The 14,882-nt window shown below is 47.3% G+C and overlaps 1 protein-coding gene across 1 annotated transcript in view; it reads left to right on the top strand.

Annotated features, from left to right (window-relative positions):
* Positions 1–14,882, top strand: part of LOC142243911 (band 4.1-like protein 4B) — a 321,122-nt gene that overhangs the window by 273,159 nt on the left and 33,081 nt on the right. The gene's annotated exons all lie outside the window — the stretch shown is intronic.

Consider the following 14,882-nt stretch of genomic DNA (forward strand, 5'->3'; position numbering starts at 1 on the left):
TGATTTGTGCCTTTGGTCCAGTGGATCCACTTACCCCTTGATCGCCCTGTGAACATTACAATTTGCCCAAGCCATAGATCCTGCTAGTTTTAGTGCCACTCAGTTCACTGGCCTGCATCAAGAAGTGGTCCGGTAATGTGAACAACAGGACTGGATGATAAATGATCTTCACTCACTGAATACCTGCTTTCAAACCATGTCCTTGTCGAACGCAGAACTGGCTGCAGTTCCTACCCCCGCAGCAAATCCAATTCCAATCTCTGGTCTCCATCAATCATCCCTTCCATGGCTTGATCGTGATCCCCAACAATGCAGAGGCTTCATAAACCAGTGCTCCCTGCACTGCGAACTTTTGCCTCATCTGTTCATCTTCGACCAGACCAAAGTGGCCTTTATGATGTTGCACCTGAGTGGTGAAGCTCTGTCTTGGATCAAACTACTATGGGAGAAGAATGATCCAATCATCCAAAACTTGCAGGTTTTCTTGCTGACGTTCCACAAGGTGTTCAACCAGCCAGGCCAAGTGTCTTTGTCTGCAGCATCGCTGCTCAGACTACGCCAAAGTTGCTCTAAACTCGCCAAGTGTCATGGCAGCATCAGATGCTGTTCAGACCACAGACTCTGACACTCCTCACTATACCTTCTCTGATGATTCTGAGTTGTGCAAGCAAGCTTGGACGTCGACCAGCTGTGTGCTCATTAGTGATTGGACTAGCAGGAGTTAATTTCTGCTAGCCTGTTGGTTAACTTTTGGATCACATGTTGTGGGAAACCTATCACAGGTACTCCACGTCTTTTTAAGATTGAAGAATTTGTCTTCCCATGCTGACTATAGCTTTCTGATAAACTACTCCATGTGCTTTTTTTCCAGTCTGGTAATTTTCTGTTTGTTGCTTGGTGTGCTGTGGATTACCTCTTGTCATCTAGTTATTTCGGTTGACTCCGCCCCTTTGTTTGGTGACTTGTATACTCGGAGTGATCCGTCGTCTGGCATTGTTGATATAATGCCTAATATGATGATATGCGGGCTTACAGCTTGAATACACGCCTCACGATCTGTTAGAGGGACTTTTGTGATGGGTTAATGAAGGTCTTTTGCCCGTTTGCTTTGTTTGTCCCCGGATTGGGGGCGTGTTCTCTCGATGGTGGAAGAGTGATCGGGTCTTGGGCCAATGGAGTCCTAAGTGGGGTGTGTATTACCGAGCGCCTCCTTCCTGCTATGCGCTTCCGGGGGCGTTCCCTGGGTGGAACGCTCGTGGAGCGCAAGCCTGGGGGACGCAATAGGGAGAAGCGCCTCGGATGGGGATGGAGGAAGGCCCTCCCCTCAGTCATGTGCGTTCGTCTCCGGGGGCGTTCCCTGAGTGGAACGCTCGTGGAGCGCAAGCCTGGGGGACGCAGGAGGAAGAAGTGCTCCGGATGGGGAGAAAGGGAGGCCCTCCCCTTTAGTCACGTGCGCCCGCCCGTTGGAGATTTTCTCCATGTGGGACGCTAGTGTAATATATGTTAGATGACGTGTTGAGGTGACGCATTGTGGAGGGGGAGGAGGCGTTCCTCTCCTCCTATCATCTCTGTCTACTGACAGCCATGGGCGGTTTTTGGATGAAACGCACGATGAGCAGCTTTGGACGCTGCTCTACACGTGCTTAGTACTAATGGGATTATATCATTATCTACACAATACTAATGGAATTAAACATCAGGTGAGTTGTCCCTCCTGATTGGAGGAGCCACATTAACGCCATGTTTAAAAGACCCCACTTTATACGAGCCAGACTCTTTTGACATCTGAGGCATGTGAGGGCTGGCAGTGAGGACCTGGTTTATTTCTAATATGTCCCCTGAGGAGTTGATGTGGACGAAACGCGTCGGGACGCTAACAGGGTCAGCTTAGGGGTCCAACCTTGCATTAGATGTGGACCGTCCTTGTTAGGACGGGAGTTTGGGGTTTCAGGTAATTTGTTATTTTATGGTCTCCTGATTGGACAGGGAGAGTGAATGCTGGATTAGCATGCTGAACCCAGGAATCCAAAGGAGAGACTGCCTGCCCCCCACCTGTGGAAGGAGTTGGTGAGACCATTCCTGTTATATGCCTAATATATGTCTATAATTGTGGTATCTGACCGCTGTCAGTATCATATAACAATTGATGAATTTTTGTTAGGTATATTTAGTTTTTTATGCCTTAAGCTGGGTTTACACACTGCAACATCACAAAGGACATCGCTGTAACGTCACCGGTTTTGTGACGTAACAGCGACCTCCCTAAGTCTCTGCTAAGTTGCTGGTGAGCAGTCAAACAGGCAAACCTGGCCAACAACGCAACAGCGATCCGGACCTGCAGAGCGACCTAGCTGGTTGTTGGGGACGTTGATAAGCAGCCTTTTGAAAGGGAAGTTGCTAACAAAGTCTCTGCAAAGTCTTTCACACACTGAAACTTTCCAGCGATGCATGCTGCACAGCGGGAAACAAAGGACATGGGAATGGTCCTGAACGATTTGTAACGATTACAACTTCACAGCAGGGGCCGGGTCGCTGATAGGTTTCACACACTGCAACATCGCAAACAACATCGCTATTGCGTCACAAAACCGATGACGTTACAGCGATGTCGTTTGAGATGTTGCAGTGTGTAAACTCAGCTTTAGTTTTTCTATCAAATTGGACTAACGCCCGTTGATCTGGCATAATCACCTTTGTGTTTGTATATTATGTTGGTTTGTTTATTTGTTTTTGAACTAGTGGCCTCCACCATGATGGTCTAAATGCGGGATGAATTGCCTTAGGTTATCTGGGCACGCATATGATTATACATGGTGAAGGCTTTGTGAGTTGATGAAAATGTAATCAGAGGGATTGGGTTCCTCTTTTTAGAATAATCAATAAAGGATTAATTTTAATGCTGTTATATATATCTACCAATTGGGATTGCTGTATTATCTAGTTATTTCCTCCCTGCTTTATTTTTACTCCTTATCACTTGTTGTCTGTTTGAACGTACTGTGTGATAGAGTTTTGGTTTCTCCATGTTTGTCTATCTCTGTTGGTGTTCACACTATCCTGTCCACTTCCCCTGAGCTAGAGAATGAGGAAGTACAACTGGTCAGGAGCAGGGGTAGGAAGGCAGCCCATACATCATCGCCCTTAGACATATCTCTAGGATTAGGGACAGCTAGGGTCCCCTAGCCTGAGGGCCAGTTTTGGAGCCCTAGTCCCCTGTTATCTCCTGCCACCCCATGACATTACAGTCTGCCCATACTAAACTGTGACATGGACCCAGTTGCTGTATTATTTAGGCAATTTTGGTAATTATTCCACCAGGTGGAGGAATTAAAGGGGGCAGTACAGCAACAAGCACAGTCTGCCAGTTTGGCACAATCCGCATTCGTTGTCGAACCCAAACTTCCCCTCCGGGAGAGATTTTCTAGGAAGCGCAGCCGGTTTGTTTCCTTCAGAGAAGCATGCAAATGGTATCTCCATCTTCGCCTCCACTCCTTTTGTAGTAAGGCGCAGTGAGTGGGAATTGTGGTCTAGCTCCTGAGTGAGGATCCACAAGCCTGGGTTTTTCTTTGCCCCCTGAGTCACTTATGTTTGTGTCGGTGTATGGATTTTTCTTCGCACTTGGCCTTATCTGTGATGATCTTGATGAGGTATCGTTAGTCTAAAATCTATTCACTGAACCAGGGGAATAGGCTGGCAGAGGATTATTGCACTGAATTCCGGCACTGTTCCTTGGACAATCAGTGGAATGACTCGGCACTAAAAAACTTGTTATTTCAGGGTGTGTCCAAGAGGGTAAAGGAGGTGGTGATGTATGAATCTCCACCTTCTCTTGAGTGTGCCATGTCTCTTGTAATCTATATCGACGTTTCTGTCTGAGGTTTCATAATGCCAAGACTCTCTGGGACAGGGTTACAGGACCTACTTTACCTCCCAAGGCCTTATCTGAGCCCTTGCAGCTTGGAGGGACATTCGAGGAGGGAAAAAATATCCCTAGTCCTAAAAGAGGAGGAGTCTGTTTTTAATGTGGTAAAAAGGGACACTTTGTTAGCATCTGTCCCTCAGTGTCTAAGAAAAATCAGTAGTCAGAAAAACCTTTAGACCCCGTTGAGTTGGGGAATTACACTTTGGGTCTAAGTAATTCTTTCACCATGGTTTCTCAGTATCCTATACCTGCCAGAGTTAAAATAACAGTCTGGGTCATCCCTATGAAGATGTTTCTAGATAGTGGTTCATATGCAAATATAAATTTACAAACAGTTTGCTTGCTCCTCTGGGTTAAGAGTGAACATGTTATCTAGTCTTGTCCGGATTTTTGCCATTGACTCATCACCTCTCTTCCAAGGGGTTCTTATTGACTGTGCTCAGGAGTTGGAACTCCACATAGGAGTACTTAATTTGGAGCGCATTTCATGCTATGTGCTCAAAGACCATTTCTACACAAATTGTTTTAGGCTTGCCTTGGTTTACATTACATAATTCTGTTGTTGACTGGAAGTCCCAGGACATAATTAAATGAGCTCTTACTATAATGAACACTGTCAAGGGACCTGTATCTCAGCAATAACTAGGTTGTCAGGAGCTGATGCCACACAGATCTTATGACTGCACCATAAGGTTGAAGCCAGGGGCCAAGTTGCCCAAATGCAGACTGTATAATCTGTCTGGTCCTGAGAGACAAGCTCTCAAGGAATAAGTACTTGAGAGTTTGGCTGATGGCCATCTTCGTCCCCTGTGACTTTCTTCTTTGTCAAAAAGAAGGATGGCGGACTACGTCCGTTTCTGGATTTCTGTGAGCTTAACCAGATAGGCCTATAAGGTGATTCAGCTCCAACAGGGGGATGAGGGGAATATGGCATTCAACACACCAGAGGGTCACTTTGAAATCTGGTGATGTCGTTTTTCAAGACTTTGTTAATGAGGTATTTGCTCACCTGTAGGGGAAATTTGTTGTCATTACTTGGTTAACTTTCTCATTTATTCACAGGATATTGGGTGTCATTTGAAACATGTTAAACAGGTTTTGCAAATTCTCAGAGAGAATAAGTTATATACCAAGTTTGAAAAGTGTGTATTCGCCATTCAGAAACTTCCATTTTTGGGTTATATAATCTCCACCTCTGGTTTTAGGATGGATCTCTCTAAGTTACAGGCTATATTAAAATGAGACCGACTTGAGCACTTTAAAGTGCTGCAATGTGTTTTGGGGTTTGTATATTATTACAAGAAGTTTATCAAAAAATGTCCTTCCATAGCAAGACCTCTAACTGAAATGACACAAAAGGTTACAGACTTTTCAAACTGGTCTGAGAGTGCTTTATATGTGTTTAATTGTCGAGAAAAGACCTCGCATCACCCTTTTACTTAGGTGCCAGGAGAAAAAAGGACGTTAATAAAGAAAATAACTCCGGCACACTAGTTGTTTCCAATGAGTATATAAGTAAATATCCGAAAAATTTTTTTCGTGTATTTACTTATATACTCATTGGAAACAACTAGTGTGCCGGAGTTATTCTCTTTATATGTGTTTGACTGTCTAAAAAAAATGTTTTGTGTCCGCACCCATATTAATACAACCTGATGTGTCTTTAACATTCACAGTGGAAGTTTGCACATCAGAGGTGGGGGGGAGCTGTATTAACTCAAGTTTTGTTTGTTGATAAACTGCATAAATGTGCTTCTTTTCCAAGAGATAATCTCCATCCGAACTCAATTATGACATTGGTGGTGACACTTTTTGGAGGGAGCTATTCATCCTGTCATTGTTATTACTGACATAAAAGTCTCCTGTACCTCGAGTCGGCTAAATGTCGTACATTGAGACAACCTTGGTGGTCATTATTTTTCAACAAGTTTAACTTTTTTGTAACTTATCATCCGGGGTCTAAAAACATAAGGCTAATGCATTGTTCAGGAGTTTTGTTCAGGAGTTTTACTGGGGGGGAGGGGACCTTGTGAAAAACCTGTGCCCATACTGCGTAAGGGAATTGTGTTGTCTGCGCTCAGTACTGAGGTTGAAACTGAGATTGTGGAGACCCAGGATGAGGCATCATCTGTGGTCTCAGCAAACAAGCTGTTTGTTCCCCTAAATCTTTGCCTTAAGATTCTGGGGGAACATCATGATTCCATCCTGGCTGGCACTCTAGGGTGAAAGGTACTCTGGATCTCTTATCATCGTTTCTGGTGGCCCAAAATGCATAGCTGTTTCACATGTGCGCTCTCTAAGCCATCGCACTCTCATCCATCAGGTTGTCTGCAGCCATTGAAGGTCCCTAGCAAACCTTGGACAGACACTTCCATAGACTTTATTACGGATCTTCCTCCCTCTACATGTAATAGTCACTTTTGTGGTGGTGGACAGGTTTTCCAAAATTTAATTGCATTACCATCACTACCCAATGCGAAAACCTTGGCTCAGGTATTTATACGTGAAATCATCAGACTCTATGGAGTCCCGTCTGATATTGTTTGATAGAGTTACTCAATTTATTACCAATTTTAGGAGGGGTTTCCGCTTTAGCTTAGAGATTACAGTATAATGTCTTGCTCTTCGCTATTCCATCCACCGTGTAATGGACAAACCAAATGCATGAATCAAAACTTGGAGCAGTATTTGCGCTGTTTTGTCTTGGATAATTAGGAGGAGTGGTCCTTGTTCCTTCCTCTTTCAGAGTGTGCTATCAATAATCAAGACCATGAGTCTAGGCTACATAGTCTTGGATACCGGCTTGCGGATGGCCCTGGACAAGGTATTAGCGGTGCTTGTGCTTAAGTGGCCTCGGCCTGATGGATTGAGAACAATACAACTGTTCCTCGATTTTGGCACTATTATCAGTTTATTCTGCAATTCTCATCTCGTATTCTCCCCATCTCAGCCCTGACATGTAAGAGGGTGAATCCTAAGGAGTGAACACCAGAAAAATTCATCGCTATCATCACTCTCAAGCAGGCTTTCCCTTCAGCTCCATCGCTGCTTAGACCAGAAATTAGAAACAGTTTTTCCTGGAAGTTGATGCTTCATCCTCCAGTGATCGCGTGGTTCTTACATAGAAGTCGGCTGCAAACAGAAGATACTGGTTACCATGGAAGATGGCCCCGCCGGGTCGCACCATGATGTGACAGCAGAATCCAGAGACCTGTGTTCTAGCTCCACACAAGGCTGGCGTACACAAAGCTCCCTGATCTGTATCTAACAAGACAAACTCTGCCCCTCCCAAACCTTTTGCAGGAACTTTTAAATGAAATCTGTGGTCATGAGCCGTATCCAAATCCTGGCTCGGAGGGAGTGGACTGACCACTGTCCAGTACTCTAATATGTTTGTGTGTGCATTCTGGGGGATACATACCGTCCTTCACATATGAGTCCCCCCACTACCTCACATACCCCCCCCTGTTAAACTTGTGGGGTTGAACATTTGCCATACAGGCCGCCCGCGACAGGGCATCCGCATTGCCCTGTGATGTCCCAGCCTGATGTTCCACCGTAAAACTAAAGTTCCGAAGGGACAGGAACCACCGGGTGACCCGAGCATTCCGCTATTTCTCATTCCTCATCCAGATGAGGGGTGCATGGTCCGTCACTAAACTAAACTGACGCCCGAGAAAATAATAACGTAGGGACTCCAAGGCCCATTTAATAGCCAAGCACTCCTTCTCCCCTATGCTATAATTTTTCTTCTCCGGGTTAAGTTTCCTGATCAAATAGGTGACCGGATGTTCAGCTCCGTTCACCTCTTGCAAGAGGACGGCACCTAAATCCACATCAGAGGCATCCGTTTGCACAATAAAGGTTTTGTCGAAAACGGGGTTACTGAGGACTGGTTGTCCACACAATGCCGACTTCATGGACTGAAACACTTCCTCAGCTTGAGCGTTCCACCATGGCCGACTTCTTACCCCTCAACAGATCAGTTAGAGCCGCCGTTCGCCCGGCAAAGTCTGGTACAAACCGACGGTAGTACCCGATGATGCCGAGGAACGCTCTCACCTGCTTAGTGGACACTGGCCTGGGCCACTTTTGGATGGCTTCGATCTTATTCACTTGAGGCTTGATAACCCCGCGGCCAATCACATACCACAATTATCGGGCTTCCTCCAGACAGACTGTACATTTTTTTGGATTAGCTGTTAATCCCGCCAACCAGAGTGAGTCCACTACTGCCTGAACCTGAGACAAGTGGGCCTGCCAATCTGTAATGAAGATGATGATATCATCTAAATACGCAGACATGTACTTGTGGTGGGTCTCGAACACTATGTCCATCAGCCTTTGGAAAGTAGCTGGGGCTCCATGTAATCCAAATGGTAAGACAACATAGTGGTAGAGACCATCCGGTGTTATAAAAGCCGTTTTTTCCTTGGCCGACTCTGTCAATGGTACCTGCTAGTAGCCTTTGGTAAGGTCGAGCGTCATGAAGTATTGAGCCTTCCCCAACCTTTCAATCAGTTCGTCCACCCGGGGCATTGGGTAAAGGTCGAACTTTGAAACCTCATTCAAACTCCGGAAATCGTTGCAGAACCACAGTAATCCTTTGGGTTTTGGAATCAGTGCAATGGGACTAGCCCAGTCACGCTTCGATTTCTCGATCATCCCTAGTCTAAGCATCTGTTTCACCTCGTCTGCAATGGCCTGTCTTCAGGCCTCTGGCAACTGGTACGGTTTCATACGCACCTTTACCCGAGGCTCGGTGACAATGTCATGCTGCATAACTGAAGTATGGCCAGGCATCTCGGAGAACACATCCATGTTCCTCTGCACTAATTTCCGAACTTCCTGGCGCTGAGTTTTAGTGAGCGCGTCACCTAGGTTCACCCTTCCTTCGGTCCCCTGGTTGGGCGATACCAGGACACCTCCAGTCTTACGTCCCTAATAATACATTCACGGTCCTTCCAGGCTTTAAGAAAATTAATATGATACAATTGTTCCGGTTTTCTCTTCCCTGGCTGGTATATTCAATAAATTCACCTTCCCCACCTTTTCCTGAACCTCGTATGGCCCTTGCCACTTGGCCAACAATTTACTTTTGGCCGTGGGCACCAAGACCAGCACCTGATCCCTGACTTTAAAGGATCTAACGGTGGCCCGCATATCATAGGAACGCCCTTGTGCTCTCTGGGACTTTATTAAATGCTCTTTTACAATTGGAAAAATTGCTATAATGCGATTCTGCATTTGAGTCACATGTTCAATGACGCTTTTATACGGGGTAGGCTCCTGTTCCCATGTTTCCTTGGCTACATCTAGCAAGCCCCTAGGGTGTCTGCTGTATTGTAGCTCAAAGGGGGAAAATCCCATGGACGCCGGCACTACCTCCCGAATAGCAAACATAAGTTAGGGCAACAGCATGTCCCAGTCCCTCCCATCCTTGGCCACCACCTTTTTAAGCATGGATTTAAGGGTTTTATTAAACCGCTCGACCAGCCCATCGGTCTGGGGATGGTACACCGATGTGCACAATTGTTTTATCTTCAATACCTTACATAGTTCTTTTGTCACCTTAGACATAAAACGAGTCCCCTGATCAGTAAGGATCTCCCTTGGCAGCCCAAGACGACAAAACATGGCAAATAATTCCCTGGCAATAAGCTTAGTGGAGGTATGACGCAGTGGACTGTCCTCTGGATAGTGAGTGTCGTAGTCTACAACTACCAGGATATGTTGTCGTCCGCTTGCATTTTACAATGGGCCCCACCAAATCCATTGCAATTCGTTCAAAAGGTTCCTCTATAACCGTTAGAGGCACCAATGGACTCCGGAATATTTGCAATGGGTTAGGTCAGCTGGCATTCCGGGCAGGAATTACCGTATTTCCGGACCTCTGCGTACACTCCCGGCCAAAAGAACTCCTGCAAAATGCGCTCTTGTGTCTTTGTAACCCCTAAGTGCCCCCTCAGAAGGTGTGTGTGGGCCATTTAAAGCACTGCCTGACTGTGGGATTGTGGCACTACCAGTTGTTCCACGACCTCATCCCTGATTTTGTCTACCTGATAGAGTAAATTATTGTTGACCGCCATGCGCGGAAAGACAGTTTCTGCCCCCGGTTGCTGAGCCACCCCATTTACCTCTATTACCCTTTCCCTTGCCCGGGTCAGGGTAGGATCCCTTAGCTGCAGAGTCTCAAATGCCTTTCCGGGACACCTCCAGCTCTGGAATCGATACGGTCTCTTTGACTTCTCTTGCCAACACCTCTAGGGGGCACCTGTTGGGATTACCCTCTGTCCCTAAGATAGTGACCCCTACAGCAGGTATCCCTGACTCGGGATCTTCCGGGTTCTGCACCCGGACACGTCATTACCTGGGACGGGTTCATTTTTCTCTTCCACAGGTACCAAAATAACAGAAAATCTCTCCCCAGTAGTGCCCCGTACGGTAGAGTCTTTACCACCCCGACCACATGTTTTACATCCCCGCACGGAGTGGAAAAGGACACCGCTGCAGTTGGATAATTGCGGAGCTCACCATGTATGTATACAACCCCGACCTCCCCCTCTGTAGGCTCCAACCCTGAGATCAGTGACCCATGGACAAGGGTTATTATACTTCCCGAGTCCAATAGGGGCTTCTGGCCTATGTCCATTTACATACACTTGACACAGATGGGGTTCAGAGGCAGTGTGTGCCGTGTAAAGCATATGAGCATACATAGACATTTGGCGTGTGAACCCGCAGTCCATGGGCTTGGTAGTCAGAGGACAATAAGCAGCAATATGTCCTGGCCCTTGACACCACCAACACTTCAAAGCGGTGTTCCCACCAGTTTTTGCCATCAACCTAGGAGAGACCAGTCTTTTTCCACCCTCACTCCGGGTTACACCCTCGGTGTGGGCTTGGGTTTTGTCATGTGTAAGAGCCATACATGTACCTCAGCCAGAGTCCTGGAGCCGACAGGCCTGACACATTGGGGCAGAGTCACGTATAAAGTCCTGGTTGGCGGTATATCGCTCAAGCAGACTCCCCACCTGATCCATGTTATCCGGGTCCCCTTGCCCCACCCAACGTTGTATAGTGACTGGCAGAGTCCACACCAGTTGTTAGACCACCACCCTTTCCACCATCTGGGTTGGAGACAAAACCTCTGGCTGTAGCCACCTTTTCACCAATTGCAATAAGTCATATGCTTGAGACCTGACGGGACGGGTCTCCACATAGGTCCACGCGAATACCAACTGAGCCCTCATTTGGGTATTCACCCCCAGACGTGCAAGGATCTCCCCTTTCAATTTCGCATAGTCCAAGGCATCCTCGCGACTGAGGTCTAAGCAGGCCTTCTGTGCGTCGCCCACCAGGAATGGAGCCACAACTTCAGCCCACCGGTCCTCCGATCTCTTTTCCCGCTCCGCTGTGCGCTCAAAGATAATGAGGAAAGCCTCCATGTCGTCCCCTGGGCCTAGCTTCCTCAAGGCAGAGCGAACCATGTCCCGGGGCTCCCGTTGGTCCAGGCCAGGTGCCAGTGGCGTCTCCCGCAGGGCCGCAATCTGCTGCCATAGCAACTCGTTCGCCGCCTGTTGCTGCCGCCAGGCTATCACCACCTGCCCCTTTTGCTGACGCTGCAATTCGTTCATTTGCTGTTGCTGTCGCTGATAAAGCACCACCTGCCGCAGAAGGTCTTCCATTTTATCAGCCGGTTTAAACTGCAGCTTGGCAGGCCTGATTACTGACATGCAGGTTTAACGGTACTTGGAGTTTCTGTTAATGTCCTAGGCTCTCCCAGGAGCGTATAACAGTCTTCAGCAGGCAGACCGACTTGACTTCCAGATGTGCAGCGTTCGGGTATGCCTCAGTTAACATGCCCGCATTCTCCACCATAATATAACGTTGAAGGGTTCACACAGGGCGATAAAGAGGCTGCAACCCAGTACAGTCCAACTCAAACGGCTTTTATTCAGCACTTGGAAACAACAGGTAACCATAGATGTCCTCTGGGTCGCAGCCGGGGTTCCACACAGTTTGAATATAATAGCAAACAGAAGATACCGGTTTAGTGAAGACTTAGTAGCTATTCAAGTTCGCTCCTCAAGGTCAGTGATTGGTGCCTTTGGTCCATTGGATCCCCTTTCCCCTTGCTCGCCCTGCAAGAATTATAATCAATCAATTATGAAACAAAATTTGTGACCTCTAAAAAAAAGCTGAAGATTAAGGGGAATGTTTCCTTTAAGCACAACAATGACCCAAATGCATCCCTCCAAATCAACAAAAGAATGGCTTCTCTTGAAGAGGATCAAAGTTTTAGAATGGCCCAACCAGAAACCAGACCTGAATTAGATTTAAAATATATGAGTTGACTTTAAAAGGCTGTGCACTGGAAATGTCCTCATAATCTGACAGATTGGGAGAGCTACTGCAAGGAGGAGTATACAAAGTATTAGTTGAAGGGTGTGCATATTTTTGCAATCACATTGGCTCTCACACCCAAAAGTAATGCCTACACTGCCCTGGGCTGTTTAAACCCCTATTGGTCACAACATATAGGAGGCTGAGAGAGGGAGGTAGGTCCCTCTCTCATCCGATCAGCGCCACCACAAGATCAGAAAGGTTTGGCAAGACTGTTAGACCATGTCAGGAGCATGGTCTAAGAATATTTTGTCAGTGCATATTTAACACTGAGTGTTTCACAAAACTCACCAACTGTCATGGCGTTGTTCTGTCAGTAGTGGTAGAACCCACAGATAAGGACAAACAGGGGAACCCAAAACTCAATCACACAGCACGCTCACACAGAGGTATTAGACAACAAGTCAAAAGGAGGAAAATAAGAGCAGGGAGGAAACAATGAGATGAGAGAACTCCTCAACCACTCAATGCACAAAGCAACACAATCACCATCAGGACTGGGATACAACAGCACACGAACTGGTGTAACTAAAGCTATAGACGGCATGGGAAGAGAGGCTCTTCCATCTCAAAAAGGCAGGGAGTTACTGTGATAGGTCTTTCACAACATGTGATCCAAGAGGTAACCAGCATGCTAGCAGAAATTAACTCCAGCAAGCCTGATCATCAAGCATCCGTGGTCTTGCGTTGCATTCGCCCCGCGGCGCATCAGTTGTTTTGACGGCGACCGTCGGGAAACGTTGAGGGAACGTTGAATCTAGCATTTTTTGTTGCTATAAAAAAACGCACTCTGCAGGATTCTGTTGGGATCCGTTACGAGACATAATGAATGTCTATGGTGCTGTATTCCATCACCATGTGTTTGGCGACGGATTCCAGTGCAGGATTCAGTCACGTTCTACTGAGCATGCTCAGCATGTCCAGCAGAACGTTCTAAATCGTTTAAAAGCACTCCTGGTCTCTCTCTCTGTCTGTCGGTCTCTCGCTCTGTCGGTCGGTTGGTCTCTTTCGGTCTCTATCTCTCTGTCGGTCTATCTCTCTCTCTCTGTCAATGTCGGTCTATATCTCTCTCACTCTCTGTCATTGTCGGTCTCTCTCTCTCTCTCTCTCTCTCTCTCTGTCGGTCGGTCGGTCTCTCCTTCTCTCCCCCTCTCTCATACTCACTGATCTCTGGTGCAGCGCTGCACGGCGTTCACACTTCTCTGGCGGGTTCTCCTGTTTTGAAAATGCCGGCCGCTCATTATTCCATCTAGTATTCACTGCTTCCCCAACTCACTGGCGCCTATAATTGGTTGCAGTCTAACCCACCCCCACGCTGAGTGACAGCTGTCTCACTGTAACCAATCACAGCCGCCAGTAGGTGGGTCTCTATCGTCCAGTACAATACATAAATAAATAATTAAAAAAACGGCATGCGGTCCCCCCCAATTTTGATACCAGCCAAGGTAAAGCCACACGGCTGAAGGCTGGTATTCTCAGGATGGGGAGCCCCACGTAATGGGGAGCCCCCCAGCCTAAAAATATCAGCCAGCAGCCACCCGGAATTGCCGCATCCATTAGATGCGACAGTCCCGGGACTCTACCCAGCTTATCCCGAATTGCCCTGGTGTGTAGCAATCGAGGTAATAAGGAGTTAATGGCAGCAGCCCATATTTGCCACTAAGTCCTAGGTTAATCATGGCAGGCGTCTAAAAGACATATTCCATGATTAACCTGCAAGTGAAAGTAAATAAACACATACACCTGAAAAAATCCTTTATTTGGAATAAAAGACAAAAATAACACCCTCTTTCACCACTTTATTAAAATCCCCAAATACCCCTCCAGGTCCGGCGCAATCCACACGAGGTCCCACGACACTTTCAGCTCTGCTATATGAAGCTGACAGGAGCGGCAGTAGAACACCACCGCTCCTGTGAGCTCCACGCAGCAACTGAAATGAATCGCGCTGTCAGCAGGGATGTCACTGAGGTAATGCCTCTGTATGTTCGGTGATGATGAGTGTGGTAGTGCCTGCGTGTGCGGTGATGATGGGTGCAGTAGTGCCGGTGTGTGTGCAGTGATGATGAGTGCGGTAGTGCCTGCGTGTGCGGGGATGATGTGGGTGGTAGTGTCGGGGTGTGTGCGGTGATGATGTGGGCGGTAGTATCGAGGTGTGTGGTGATGATGTGGGCGGTAGTGTCGGGATGTGTGTGGTGATGATGTAAGCGGTAGTGTTGGGATGTGTGCGGTGATGATGTAGGCGGTAGTGTCGGGATGTGTGCGGTGATGACGTGAGTGGTAGTATCGGGGTGTGTGGGGTGATGATGTGGGCGGTAGTCTCGGGATGTGTGCGGTGATGATGTGGGCGGTAGTGTCGGGATGTGTGCGGTGATGATGTGGGCGGTAGTGTCGGCGTGTGTGCGTGATGATAAAGGCTCTCTTAAGAAAACCTAATGCAACGCGTTACTTCACTGGAATCCGTTGCCTTTATATCACACTATTTGCAAGGCATCCGTCACATGCATCACACAACGCATTGTGACGGATGCCGTTCAACGCAAGTGTGAAACCG

Source organism: Anomaloglossus baeobatrachus, chromosome 6 (genome assembly GCF_048569485.1).
Source record: "Anomaloglossus baeobatrachus isolate aAnoBae1 chromosome 6, aAnoBae1.hap1, whole genome shotgun sequence".
In the NCBI taxonomy this organism is placed as follows: domain Eukaryota; kingdom Metazoa; phylum Chordata; class Amphibia; order Anura; family Aromobatidae; genus Anomaloglossus; species Anomaloglossus baeobatrachus.